Below are 13,397 nucleotides of genomic sequence, written 5' to 3'. Positions count from 1 at the left end.
ACCTCTCCTGACTTGCGGGCCCCGTAACACCCTTATGAATACTACCCTACCTCTCTGCCGCGGGCCAGGACACCGTCGGCCCACCACGGTTCCCGTTCCGTCTCCAGACTCCAGCGAACCACGGACGGCCCCCCGCCTCCCGACGAAGCGTCGAAGCGGGAAAGCCATGGCAGCGGTTCTCACGCTGGCCTCCGACAAGAGGTCTCACCCAGTTGCTGATAGCGCTTGTGACCATCTGATCGAGTGCTTATGACCGTCTAATTTGATGAACTGTCATAGAAAGCTGGGATATTATTGCTATCTTACAATGCCGTTTCAAAAAAATGAACTGGCATGGTGAGTTGTTCTTTTCATCCTCTGCAAACTTTGGGGGCGCCATGGCTTCCACCGTAGTTTGGAGGTTGTTCAGCGATTGCTCCTGTAGCCACAGTTTAGTGGTATGTAAAATGCGATGAGTTTCACAACTACTAGTTCTGAAAATTTCACTTGAAACTGATTGGACGGTGTAGCAAATTGGCTATTTGGAAAGTCAAGGATGGCCGCTCACTGTGGTTTACTCTGGCGTTTGGTAAAATAGAGAGGAAATCGTGTCAGATATATTTTACTTCGTTAAAATAGCATCTTGAAAGTATAAAATACATGTGTGTTGGCTTAGATGAATACTAAATGGTTTTACTCCAGCGTTACGGTAAATACGATCATGAGGATTCCTTGGCAAGGTCTATGGTCCTGGTGACACTAGTTTTTTACAAAGTTCTGGCTGTTTCCCTTTATTTGCTATATATATCTGAGGGTATCTTGGTCATGCTAGATCCATTGGTACATTAGTACTCACATGCAGAGGTGACCAGTGGCGGAACTAGGGGTGCCCCCCTCACACTTTAAAAACTCTGGAAACCCTGTCTTTTAGATCAACGTTTTGCACTTCAGCAAGTCTCACTACTGGATTCAGGCGCTTTGCCGGGTGCTTGGCTACTTTGCACTCGGCAAAGCCTTTGCCGGGTGCAGCACTCGGCAAAGAGCCCCCGGCAAAAAGTTAGTCGGCAAAGATTTCTTTGCCGAGTGCTTTTTATAACCCGGCACCCGGCAAAGAAAAGTGGTCGTTACGGCGCCGGCTCCGTCATCCCTTGCTTTGCCGGGTGCCATGTCAGAGGCACCCGGCAAAGATTTTTTTTTTTCAAATTTTCTTTGCCGGGTGCCGTGCCGGGAGGCACCCGGCAAAGATTTTTTATTTTTTTTATAATTTCTTTGCCGGGTGTCGCACCACAGGGGCACCAGGCAAAGAGTTTTTATTTTTTTTCGTAATTTCTTTGCCGGGTGCCAGGTCATGGGGCACCCGGCAAAGAATTTTTTTTTTTAAAAACTTTGTCGGGTGCCCTGGCCCTGGCACTCGGCAAAGCTGGGAATTCTGGAATTCCCAGCTTTGCCGAGTGCCAGGGCCAGGGCACCCGGCAAAGCCTCAAAAATTAATTTTTTTATTTTGTTTTTTGATTCTATAATCACAAACACAGCATATGAAAGATATATACCACATCTGAAGCATCACAAAGACAATATAGCACATATATATCACATCCATCTCATCACAAACTCAATCCCACACATATATATCACATCGCGAATACAATACCTCACATACACGACATCACAAACATAATAGGTCCAATTACCATCGAAACAAGTCGATAGTGGATCACAGTGCATCACATGTCCATCAAGCGGTGAAAAAGAGATGCAAACTAAAGGTGGGGAGGAAACTGAGTGCCTGGTGAACGGCACCGCTTGCTTGCGCCTGAGATGGGTTATTCGAACCCGCCGACGAAGGCTGCATAAAGGACAAGAGATTCAGGCACTTAGAGTGGGTCATCTAATGAAAGCACTAGTCGAAGCAATATGGATTCATACTCACTGGACTAACTACAACTGGCGGCGGCGCTGGAGCAAACATCGGCACAGGTACACCGTTCACTTGCCCAAAGTTCTGCAGGAACATCGTAATCTCCGCCAGCTGCTTGGCCTGTCTCTCCCGCTCGGCTTGTCTTTCCCGCTCGGCCACCTCGGTGTCCCCACTCTCTAATAGGTGAGGATAGGTCCTAATCCCACCCGCGGATGTGTAGATGAGGTTAGTTTCCATGCTCCGCTCCTATCCGAGACGGAATTTCGGCAGCACCTCCCCGTCGTTCTCCCGATACACGTCCTGCAAGGGAGAGTGTGTATCCAGAGAACAACGGAGAGGTGATGCCGAAACACCGTCTCGAACCGGAGCGGAGCATGAAAACTAACCTCAACTACGCATCCGCGGGCTGTCCAAAAAGCGTGGACAATCCGAAATAGATACGGTCGCAGATATGCAAAGGTCCGCATATCTCCGACCGTATCTCTTTCGAACGGGAGACACCTAACTAGGTTACGTGACCAAAGACCACATACGGATAGAGGGGTTATACCTAGGGTGGCGGTGAGGTCCGGGTAGCGGGGCGGTGGAGAGTCGGTGCAGTGGCGAGTCGACGCGGTGCAGGAAGACCCGCAGCGCCGACGAAGACGATCGAGGTCGCCGAGTCCCTCCCACGGGTCCTCCTCCTGCAAAGAAGGGCAAAAATGGTTAGTGTCGACTCAAAATTTCGGCAGCACCTCCCCTGCACGGGGAGGTTCCCAAAACCTACAAAAAACATGGCACGAAGGCCAACAACCACATATATACCAAACATGGCACGAAGGCCAACAACCACATATATACCAAACATGGACACGAAGGCCAACAACCACCAATATATCAAGAGGAGCCATGTACTTTAGTTCTCTTTCCATGCACATGAAAGTATTGAAGTAGTACAACAACAATTACTACTAACCCTACAACTACTACTAACAACTACTTAACTACTAACAATGCTAATAGTAAGAACTACTTAACTATTAACAACTACTACTACTAACCACTACTACTTACTAACTACTACTATTTACTAACCCTACAACTAACACTACTAACTACTACAACTAACACTACAACTAAAACTACTAACTACTACTACTAACACTACAACTAACTACTACTAACACTACTAACTACTACTACTACTAACACTACAAGGGTAGGGCTTACCTTGGCGGCAAGAACGGCAAGAGCGAGGGCCGGCGACGACGGCGGGGATGACCGCAGCAGCGCGAGGATCAACGGCCGGTCGGAACGGCGCGGGGATCGACGGGCGGTCAGGTCGGCACCTTCCTCTTCTTCCTTCTCCCCCTTCTCTTTCTTCCTCTTCTTCCTCCTCCCCTTCTCTTTTTTCCTCTTCCTCCTCCCCCTTCTTTTTCTTCTTCTTCCTTCCTCCTCCCTTCTTCCACCTACCTCCTCTACTGCTGGCCGATGGCGGGAGGAGCCCGGCGGCCGGACCACGGGCAGCCGGCCTCGTCGGGGATGGCCGGCGAGGTGGGGCCACGTGGCCACCGCGGTCGACGAGGCTGGGGCGCCGGGGCCAGGCAGGAACGCCGGCCGAGCGCCGGCCGGGCCGAGCACCGTCGGGGTTGTCGGGGCGGGGCCGTGGCCGCGGGGCCGCCGGATCCGGGCGGGAGCGCCGGTCGGCCGCCGGGCGTTGGGCGCGGCTCGCGCGGGCGCTGGGCCGCCGGTGCCGGCGCCGCGGGATCGCCGAGACTGGGCGGCAGAGCAAGGCGCCGGCGCGGCGGAGCACGAGGGCGGCGGCGGAGCGCGGCGGCGGGGTCGAACCGTCTGCTGGAATAGGTTAGGGTTGGGACATGGGCCGGCCTTTTTAGTCATGGGCCTTTGCCGGGTGCCAGGTGACGACGGCACCCGGCAAAGAAATTTTTTTATTTTTTTTTAAATAGATGTCTGGGTTTTAGGCAGCCGACGTCGCAACTTGCTTGAAACTTTCTCAATTTTTTACCAGGGCCTCCACATGTGATAACAAGACACATCGACAAGTTTCGTGATTTTCGGACATCGTTTGGATTTTATATAATTTAAATAAACTTCCCCCGCGAGTACATCGTCATGTTACGACAACATGATGCGCGACATTTCATGCCACTTCCTGCATACGGCCTCGACATAGCCTAAATATCATGAATACTATTTTTTGAATGACCAAATTCCATTATTTCATGTACCTGCAGTTCAAATTTGGAATAGTCGGAAAAATTCAATGAAACGGAAAAAATTAAGGAAATATAGTTAAAAAACTCATAATTGTCCCAAATTTTGAAATAGGGATATATTTACTGTAGGAAGTCCCCACAAAAAAATAGGGTAAAAAAACAAAAAAATTTTTTTGCCGGGTGCCACCCCGGGCACCCGGCAAAGAAGCCTTTGCCGGGTGCCAGGTCATGGGGCACCCGGCAAAGAAATTTAAAAAAAATACAAAAATTCTTTGCCGGGTGCCTAACGGTGTGGCACCCGGCAAAGGCTGACGGCAGCTAGCCGCCGTCAAGCCGGCCACCTTTGCCGGCGGCCATATTTTGCCGAGTGGCCGGCACCCGGCAAAGGCTGCTTTGCCGGAGACCTTTCTTTGCCGGGTGCCGCCAGGCCTGGCACCCGGCAAAGAATTCCTTTGCCGGGTGCCCGATAAAAGCACCCGGCAAATTTTTTTGCTCCCGGCAAATTAGCCGTTTCCTGTTGTGTCTCCAGCCTTCGTTTTGCACTTCAGCGGGTCTCCACCCTTCGTTTTGCATTCGCATATGATTGGAATCTTACCATCCTCAGTGCGGTCAAGTGGAGGAGTCTGGCTCAACTATATGGTAGGAATACTACTTCTAGTTCTTCTTGTGCAACACGTACTAGCTCTAGTTCCAATTGTTTATTGCTCTAGTTCCAACTATTTCTTGTTCTTGACGTAGAGATGGAGGTGGAGGTTTAGTTATTTCTGGAGTTGGAGACTGAGATGTTTATGGTTCTTGAACTAGACGTGGTTGTGTGACGTCAACACGAGAAGTTTTGGTTCTCTTTATTCTTAACAATTTGTAATATTTAGATTAATGATCAATCAAATCAAAATATTAAATAGAAAAATTGATAGCATACATTCTACGAGACTACAATCTACTGTCCACATGACTATTGATCTACATATCTATAACGGAATAGAGTATTAGAGAATAAAGAGATACCAGAAATTGACAATGTGTCTTTCGAAGAAAAAAAAAAGAAATCGACAATGTGTTGACCACTTAACCTAGATTCCAGACTGACCGACAAAGCGAGGGAGGGCCAGGCTCTCGACCGACTAGACCTCGGTTAGCTGAGAGGCGGCATCCGGTTGCCGGTAGTGGTGCCCTAGACCGCGGTAGTCGCTGGCGCCTAGCATCGTGAGCTCGTGGCCAGGGAGGCCACCAAAGAGAGGGAGAAGCGGCGTCCGATCCGGGGGCCAGTGGCAGTGGCAGTGGCACTGAACTGGCGGCGTGACTCACGTCGCCGCGTCCGCACGTCGAGAGCCTGGGACTCAGGAGGCCAAACGGGCATGGCGGAGACGCGGCGGAATCGGGAGGCATCGGGACGAGTCGTGGACTCGCGACTTCAGGAGGCTCTGCCTGCCCACTGATTGCTTTTGAGCCTATCTTCGTTGGCCAATACTACAAGTATTAGTAAATGTTACTAGGACACAACTGGGGCCTAGCCCTAAAGGCTTTAGGCCCAGATCTGTCCCTGAGAATAAAGAAATACCAAAAATCTAGAATGACTTGACCACTTAACCTAGATTCAAGACAGTCTAGGCCTTGTTTAGTTCGTGTGTGTAAAGTTTTGAGGTGTCATATCAGGTGTTATATAGAAGTATCGCATGGGGTGTTCGGATACTAATAAAAAACAAATTACAGAATCTGTTCGTAAACCGCGAGACGAATTTATTAAACCTAATCAATCCGTCATTAGCGCATATGTACTGTAGTAATTTATTATCAAATCATGGACTAACTAGGGTTAAAAAATTCGTCTCGTAAAGTGGTCACAATCTGTACAATTAATTATTTTTTAGTCTATACGAAGTATTTAATATTTTATGTATATGTTCTAAGCCTTCGATGGGATATGGTGTAAATTTTTTTTTGAGGAAGTAAACAAGACCTGACAGAGCTGAGTGCGGGCTAGGCTCTCGGCCGACTAGACCTCTGTTAGCCGAGAGGCAGCATCCGACGACCCGCAGCGGTGCCACAGACTGCGGTGGTCATTGGGGCCTGGCACCATGGGCCCGTGGCCACCAAAGGGAGGGAGAAGCGGTGTCCAATGGCCGGCGGCGGTGGCGCTGGATTGGCGGCGTGACCCAAGTTGCCACGTCCGCGCGGTGGGTGGCGTCGATAGTCAGGAGGCCGCACGTGCATCGGGACGAGTCGCAGCCGGTTTGTTGGGTCGTAAACAATCGGCTGAAATAGTGTTTTTCTTCTCTCCCTCAAACAATAATCCACGATCATTTACGCCATCCGAACAGACGGTGTCTGCCACTGATTGCGCCTTGGGTGGGTCAGGCTGGGCATTCGGTTTTAACCGACAAATCGGTTCGGTTTGTTAAAAAAAAACTTCGGTTTCTAGATATCAGCAACCGATGTTCGAATTAAAAACCGACGAGTTCGGTTACAGTTATATCGGTTCGGAAGCTAGCACAGAAGAAAAAATCGAAGTGAAAATGCCAGAACGGGGAAGAAAAATCGAAAGGGAACGGGGAAGAACAGATCCGCCGGGCTCGTAGAAAGCCTGTGTCGGCCGTCGCTCGCCGCACCGGCCCCGCCACGCGCGGGAGCGCTGCGCCACCCTGCTCGACGCTCGCCGAATCGCTACCTGTCTCGCGGTCGCGGTCGCGCTCGCGCCGCCGAAGTCCCGAAGCGCCCGAGCCCGCCTCGCGGTCGCGCTGCCGCCGCCGCGACCTCGCGCTCGCACTAGCGCCGTCGCTCCGCCACAGCCCTCGGCCCTCGCTCGCGCCGGGATAGGGTTAGGTTTGGGGCCAGTGCGGCACAGCTGCGGCCTACCGCCTACGGGAGCGAGTGCTTGCGGTTTGCGGATAGGGCCGTCACCGGTCAGGACTGCGGAGTGTGGTGGGAGTGGAGGCATGTTGGGCCGAGTGGGCTGGACTGGCGATGGTGGGGTGGACGCGTCAACGTGCGACGCAGGAGCAGAGCAGCGACTCTCCAGGCTCTGCTCGGTTTACTCGGCTTCTCGGTTTCTCTTGCTCCAAAACCGTACCGAAACCGAAAACCAAAGTCACAGAAAGCAAAAAACGAAGCCAAAACCGAAAACCGAAAACCGAAGAAACCGATATCCTCTTCTTCTCCACGTCGGGCTCACGGTGGAGTGGAGCCCTCAAAGGCACTTGTGCCGTGGATGAGGTCCTAAACACACGGTTCCCCTTCCTCTCTCCACGCCGACAGAGGAGGACGTGGATTGCGCCCCTGCCCCCTCTGGCCACACGAAATCGCCGAAGTCACCACCATCGCTAAGCTTCCGCCCAGATATTCGCTGCAGTAGCACGAAGCCTGTCCCCTGGTTGGCATCGGCCTTCCCTCAAGGTAAGGCCAGCTAATTTGTTGTTTTTGAGATTGACCACTAATATGTAGTTAAACAGCCTGTTCGCTTGTTGGTTTCTGGACTGATAAGTCCGACTAGTGCTGGTTTGTTGTGAGTGGCTGATAAGTCCTAGCTAAAACCAACGAGCGCCGAAAAGCTACAATCTCACATAGGCTGATAGGCAATCAAATCCTGTACAAGCTGATAGGTGAATGGAGAGCAATGGATGAACTGTTTGTGTCACATGCTATTTATTTTCTAGGATCAGGTCTGTCATCACTAAGTATGCTTAAAACCCCAAAGAACTGCTTAAACGTGATTTTACTAATTTACTCGAACCTTCAAGTGACATGCTGCAGCAGTTTCTGACAACATTTTTTTTGATAAGCTTGATAGAGAGAATTCTTGGGATGAGATGACGACTTTGAGTTGAATAATTTTTTTGATAATCATGTCTATTCTTACTGAGATTCTGTAGTGTCACACAAAATAAACCTTTTTGCCTTTCGATATTTTACTCTCTGCAATTTAGATTTTATACAAATTGTATTATGCTTGTCATTATTAAAAAGTCCTCCGTACTGATATGTGCACAATCGAAGAACCATCCGCTGTCGGTCAAAAACGGAGGCATGTCCATTGTCTAAATATTGGTGCATTGTGCACGTCCTCTTTAATTTGTTGACAGATCTTTGTCATTGTCAGTCATCACGGAAATCTGTTCTAATTTCATTTGCGATTGTTCTTTTAATAAATATAGTAGATCAATATCTATCAATGGCTTAATGGATCATAGTTCAATATTGTTTGCTGGCCTCTAATCTGCGGTTAAACTTAGTGCTATTACAGTAGGATTTTGGCCTCTACTATGTTTTGTGGTCATGGTGAGTCGGGATGCACTACTACACTCGTACCTTTCACAGCCGCAGCCGTATCGTAACCCACGTCGCAGTCCAATTTCAGCCTCGGCAGTAAGCTGTCGGCAGTGATAGTCGTAGTCATCGCCGTCGCTATCTGAGACCGTCTGCAGTGTACACTCACACCGCCGTATTGGCTTATGATCCGCCCGTAATAAGGTCCCTACTTCTGTCGCATTGGAGCACGACCCGGCTGTGTTGGTATACACTAACACCGCCGTATTAGCTTATGATTCGTCCGTGATCAGGTCGTTGTTTCCGTTGCATCGGAGCACGACCCACCTGTGTGGGTGTACACTCACACCGCCGTGTTGGCTTATGATCCGTTCGTGATCAGGTCGTTGTTTCCGTCACGTTGTACCACGACCCGCGTGTGTGGAGGACAGCATCACCGTCGCTCTGATGTATTACCTATCTGTTTGAATGGCATTACCACCGTCGCTTTGTAGTACGATCCAACCTCGATAAGGATATACTCGGTATCAGTTTATTTCTCATCTCTTACAACTAAAAAAGACTAACGGATATATTTTGATGCAGACAATCGAACTTGGGGTCGTCCGTCTGCCTCCATGCGTTTCCTTCTCCGCGCGCTCCCTCGCTCCCCCGCTCGCGCGGTGGGCCCGGTCTCACGCGGTCTCCCCCCCCCCCCCCCCCCCCCCCCCCCCCCCCGCCCCGCACGACGATCCCGTGTCGCAGGATCGCTCACTTCCCCGAGCGACGATCCCACATCCAATCACGCAGCACCCGGCGTCGATCCCTCTCCCCGCGCCTCGCTAGATGATCCCGCCCGGCCACCCCGCCTAGATCCTTCACGGTCGTGCTATACTGCAGCCTCTCCGCGGCCGGCCCCGACCAGATCGCCCGCCCACGCCATCATCAGGCCCTGTCCCCGCCGGATCCCCACCTCAGTGAAGGGGATGCGGAGTTGACGGAGGCGGCGGCAGCGCATAGTGCGCCATCTGCCTGGCGGAGTTTGAGGACTGCGAGTCCACGCGCGTGCCGCCCCAGTGCGTCCACGCGTTCAACGCTGCCGGCCTACCTGCGGGACAATGAGTGCATCCACCGCCACTACCGCTGCGAGTGGCCGCTCCCGCAAGTGCTGCTCTCCGCCTTCTCCATCCACAACAAGACCCTCAACGTCTGAATGTACGTAAACTCTCTCTGCCCTACCCTCCTTCATTAATGGTTCTATATATATTGTTGTTTGTTCCAATTGATGTTAGCTATGTTGGTAGGAATGGGATATCGATTTTGGCCGTGACTCTGATTGCAATGCATTCAATTGTTCGGTACATGAGATTTCTGGGCGTTTATTTCCTGCTTGTGCATAATCCTTGTGTATGTTTCAGAATTAAGATTCATTATTATGGATTGGCGAAATATATTGAATTTTGTAGTTTCATTCTTTTAGCTGGTTCAGGAACACGTTTGGAATCACAAAGGTCAGCTTACAGTCTTTGTTCTTTTGGTTCTTTTCATTTGCATGTTGTTGAATGCAAGTACATCAACCAGTTCAGAGAAAGCAGGACACTGACTTAACTTAGCATCCCTCCTTCTCAATTTGAAGTCTTCCTTCAGGTCAGTTAATACCTTTCCATCAGGTTCAGCATAACATTCAAAAAATTCAGATTAGTTCAGAGTTAACATTCAAACAATTGCGCTGCTCCAGGCTGTCCTCGCCAACCTGCAGGAAGTCTTCCTTGGCACCAAGGTTGTCGTGCTCTTCCTCATTGTCCTGCTCACCATCGCGGCCCAATGCACACACTTTGGCTAGGTATGTAGTATGTGTGTCATGTTATACTTCATTCTAAATTATAAAATATTTGGTGTTTGCGTAGGGGTCCTTGGTTGTGGGTTATGTTACAGTGATTTTTTTGTTCGTTGACTCTGCAAATTGTGAAATTTATTTGTTGGTCTGATCCAATTCAACAATGAGGCAGGACGGTAAATTGAGGTGTGATGTTAACTTCCGTATTCTAAATGTTCAACGATGCTTTCTTGTACTGAAATATTTGCCTTAGATTTGGTTAGCTGAGATGAGATATAGCTGAATATTCCTTGCTGTTAGCTGTTTGCTTGCTTCTGGTAACCGCAGGGAGAAATTATTATTGTGGGCTAACCTATTCATCATTAACTAAAAATAGGTCGCATTATGTGTTGCTTTGCATGTTGTAACACTAATATTTTCCATCTTTAAGGATTAGTACTAGAGTTTCATTGATTATTACTAGAAATTCATCTGTACTTCAGTGGTTCAGAGAAATTTAGTAATTTTGCATTTTAGCCAACTTGTCCCTATTGTTCATCTCCCTCCCACCGTCCCCTGCTTCCCATCCACCTCTCTCCCCTGCTTCCCCAGCTGCTCTAGGAATAATCTCATCATCATCAGTTCCATCTCCTTCATCAATTGATTGGGTTCTTCGAGCCTGCAACAATTCTCTACAACTCTGTTCACTGCCCATGAGTATTGTGCTGACAACAATGCCATGAGCATTGTGCTGATTGAGTGAGTGACTGAGGATAAGGCCAGCAGGATTTATATCAGATTTGAGAGTTGAATCTTAAAATTGATTTTGATATGAATGGTATGCCCAAATAGAAGAACATGGTTATAGAATTTTTGAGAAGCTCGCATCCTCTGAATATCTGTTGTTTTAAAGTCTGCAATTCTGATATTGTTGGTAAATAAATTGTCAAATATATTGTTTTACCGAGCCCACTTAGACTGTAATATTTTTATTAGTTTATATCTCTAACTATATGATTTCGCCATTCCCCTGTCTTCGATCGGTGTCAGCACTTCATATGGGCAGTGACTTAAAAGATAAGGCTTTAAATTCTTTTTTCCCTCAAAAAATAATTTGTAGCCTACGTGTTTTTTCCAATGGTCAGGATGAAGACTTCTACTTGGTAGATCCTCATGAAATGATATATTCTTTGATTCTTTTTTCATCAATAAAGATTTGGAAGTCGAGAAAAAAGTGTCTGGTGTGGATTAGCCAAATAGAACCTGTAGATTTTGATAAACAGAGTATATTCTTCAGTTAGTTTGTTGCAGCTGTCGCATCTCATATATGGATATTATGTTGCATCTCACTTTCGTTCCCTGATTGATAATCATTCCCTTTCATATTGATTCAAATGTGGTGATTTCAGTTTGCAACATTAAGTTTGTGTGACACTCAAATTCTTTCATGCAGATGGCATCTTCAGAACACACTGCGTGTCGCATCCCATTCAAAGATATATCCAACACCAACAATGAAAGTGGACCAACGACATCCAATTTGCAACCAGATGACACAGACCCAAAAGAACACAAGAGGCAAAGGGCAAGGGACGCGTATGCAAACATGCCTCAAGATCGAAAGGAGAGGTTACTAAAAAACGTCGAGAAGATTATCATCGAAGGAAAGCTCAAGCTCTCCTTACAAATGAAGATTCACAACCCACAATCCCACTCCTTGCTGAAGGTTACTAGACTTTTTAACGCATATTATGTCTACAGGCATCCTCAGTAATGTTGAGCAGTGCGACACCTCAAGAGTAGAAAATATGGTTCCAGATGAGAATGCTGCTTGGTTGCACAGAAATGATTCATACAACATGCCACATGCAACAAAGACCTCCCTTCAAGTGTTGGGTACCCGCGTACAATTGTCCAGTGAATATCATTTTATACATATGCTATTTCATAAAGCGGATATGCTACATTTGTTGTAACTATTGAATTTCATTTCTACAAGTCATGTATTTCGATTCAGCTTCATTGACATCTATTTCAATTCTGTTTAATTGATTGGGAGTAATCTCTATTGATATACACCGAAGCATGTTTGATTTAGCTAGCACCTCCAAGTGAATATAATTTGATCAAATATACATAAATATTTACAGAAACCTCCTTTGATTTGTATATGAGGAAATGCTAGCAGAAATTAGCCTTTATTCAGCAAATACCACATTAGTTGGTGATTGTGCCGTCACAACACCCTCATCCAAGAATTCATGTACGATGAAGTTAACAAACGAGCATCGTAAAGCTAAGTGTGCCAGGGAAAGAGAGCGCTATGCATGTATGCAGGTATGACACCTGAGCAAAGAGAGGCTAAACGTGCACGTCAAAAAAATGCACAATTGCCGAACTCAGGAGCAGATTGAAGCAAAAAAAATGAACGTAGAAGGGTACCAAATATGATGGCTGAGCAAGCGCAGGCAAAGCGAGATAAGAAAAGGATGGAAAGGCAGCGCAATACTCTGAACAGCGATTCCATTGGGGGGCGGTTGCTAAATAGCTCCATTACTGTACTGGTTTTTCGATTGTGGTCCTCTCTCTTCAATTGGATTAGTGATGATGTAAAAAAAAGTTAAAAACCAACAATGTCTCTCCATCACATGTTTTTTTATTAAAAACACAGTGTTTAGTCAACAAAAATGCGGCGGTGCATTATATTGCCTATTTGTTAATTATCTGAGTCACCATCACCTATTGTTAATTACCTATTACGTTATGGTTACTTTGGTGTTTAATGTTACCTATCGCATTATTGTTTTTTTTAACAATACAACACGTTCATGCTCAAATTATCAGGGCATTATTTGTTACTGCTGCAATGCACAGAAATGTCTGTATAGAGTTGGTGAGCCTGTGACGTCGTGCTCACCATGGCCGTGTTAATTTCACGAACTTTACCTTTTGGATTAAATGTCACTTTAACATTGGTATTTAATATTTATTATCTTATCGTGCGATCCGTGTGGCTTTAGTATAAAAGTTTAGTTGTCCCGTAGCAACGCACGGGCATGCTACTTAGTACAACAAAAAAGAACAAAACTAAGACTACCGTTTGGTTCCACATTAGATCAGGTCGCCTTTCTGCCTACGACGTGCGACCACGACTCTTCTTCTTTTGAAGCGCCGGTAGGTGGGACCAAATCGTCCGTCTCGTCGCGCCCACTCCTCCTCATGCGAC

The 13,397-nt window shown here is 47.7% G+C and overlaps 1 long non-coding RNA gene across 1 annotated transcript; it reads left to right on the top strand.

Annotated features, from left to right (window-relative positions):
* The first annotated feature begins 9,121 nt into the window (after positions 1-9,121).
* On the top strand, positions 9,122-12,187 carry LOC136522457 (uncharacterized). The gene is made up of 4 exons (XR_010775902.1): positions 9,122-9,570; positions 9,937-10,002; positions 10,094-10,198; positions 11,625-12,187. It is a non-coding gene; the product is annotated as an uncharacterized lncRNA (long non-coding RNA).
* Positions 12,188-13,397: the final 1,210 nt, after the last annotated feature.

This window comes from Miscanthus floridulus, chromosome 18, assembly GCF_019320115.1.
Source record: "Miscanthus floridulus cultivar M001 chromosome 18, ASM1932011v1, whole genome shotgun sequence".
NCBI lineage: Eukaryota > Viridiplantae > Streptophyta > Magnoliopsida > Poales > Poaceae > Miscanthus > Miscanthus floridulus.
The sequence above is the reverse complement of the archived record's forward strand: the minus strand, read 5'-3'. Positions and strand labels throughout refer to the sequence as shown.